The sequence below is a fragment of the Crocuta crocuta genome, unplaced genomic scaffold (assembly GCF_008692635.1).
Source record: "Crocuta crocuta isolate KB4526 unplaced genomic scaffold, BGI_CrCroc_1.0 scaffold613, whole genome shotgun sequence".
Lineage (NCBI taxonomy): Eukaryota > Metazoa > Chordata > Mammalia > Carnivora > Hyaenidae > Crocuta > Crocuta crocuta.
Window position 1 is genome coordinate 1,069,080 of NW_027528880.1, and position 1,310 is coordinate 1,070,389.

At 67.4% G+C, this 1,310-nt stretch overlaps 1 protein-coding gene across 1 annotated transcript in view; it reads left to right on the forward strand.

Moving 5' to 3' along the window:
• The first annotated feature begins 167 nt into the window (after window positions 1-167).
• FNDC11 (fibronectin type III domain containing 11) overlaps window positions 168-1,310 on the forward strand; it is a 4,746-nt gene continuing 3,603 nt past the window's right edge. The window contains exon 1 of the mRNA XM_077756817.1: window positions 168-237. The gene's annotated coding sequence lies outside the window, so the exon portion shown is untranslated. The remainder of the gene's footprint in view (window positions 238-1,310) is intronic.

The following is a 1,310-nucleotide window of genomic DNA, read 5'->3' on the forward strand; positions in this document are numbered from 1 at the left end:
AACTCCCTGGGCCTCAGCCGGGGTGGGGGCGGGGCCCGAGGCACCAGTGGCTCCTTTTGGAGTGTTGGGACCAGAGAGCTCCCTCCCCGCACCCCAGGGTCCCGGGCTCCCGCCCCACCCTGTGAGATGGGCGGGGCGTCACAAAGGCCCCCGGTCCCCATGGCAACTCGCTGGACGCGGCTGCGCGCTGGGCGCACAGTCCGCCGCGAGGCTCTCTCCGCTCCGGAGGCCGGGCAGGTGGGCTGGGCGCGGGCGGGGGCGAGCGGGTGGGCCCAGGAGGGTGTCGGTCCGGGTGCAGAGCGGCCCCTTCCCCGGAGCTCACACCAGCCCCTCGGCGGTTTTCCTCCCGAGGGACTAGGGGGCATCCCTGTACCACCAGACCCAGGGGCCAGAGCAGGACAAGGCTGGGATCCCCGGAGTCCCGCTTCACTGCACCCAGTGCCCTTTCTGTGGGGCCCAGGGCCTTCTCGGTTTCTGCGCCCCAGGGAGGTGGCCTTTGTGGAGGGAGACTGACTTGGGTCCCAGCCTCACTGTCCCTTAGCAGTGTGGCCTTAGGCAGGTCGCTCACCCTGCGAGCTTTCTTTGTAGCTCATCCAGCCCTGGTGTTGCTGGGACAACCTGGGATCTCGGCTGTCTCACTGCCCTGGGGGTGGCTGGGACCCCGATTGCTGGCGCCTTCTCCAAGGAGCCCCAGCTTGCAGGGGCCAACCCTCATGTCCAGTCCTGGAACCGCGGCNNCCCCCCCCCCCCCCCAGGCACTGGGAACCAAGGCAGGGATAGCTCAGGACAGTCGGGCTCTGGAGGTGACGGCTGCGCTCAAACTCCGAACTGAGAACAAGCTACGAAGCATTTTAGCCTCAGGCCCCCATCTGTGAGATGAGGTCAGGCGACCTCACCACTCTAAGGGGTCTGGTGTGCGGTGAGCTCATTAAGGATGAGAGCGTGGACTTGGTAACTGGAAGCCGGCATGATTATCCCTCAGCGCTGAGGTGGGGCCCCCCTGCCACCCTCGCTGGCCTCCAGCCACCAGCTGGCCTTGTCTCTGGGTGAGCCCTGCCCTCGGCTCCGCACCTGCAGCCAGGCACGGGAGGTCTGCAGGGCGGTGGTGTCCCCGAGGAGGGTCTGGTGCTGCGCGCACAGGGTCACGCTGAATCCTCTCCACGGCACTGTCCCGAGAGAGCACCCTCACCCCTCCCAGACGAGGAACTGAGACCTAGGCCGGGCCACTCAGCTGGTCAGAGGCTGGGGTTCCTGCCCCGGCGCCCGTTGTATCAGCTCTTCCCTGTGTCACACAACTGACACCGTCAGTG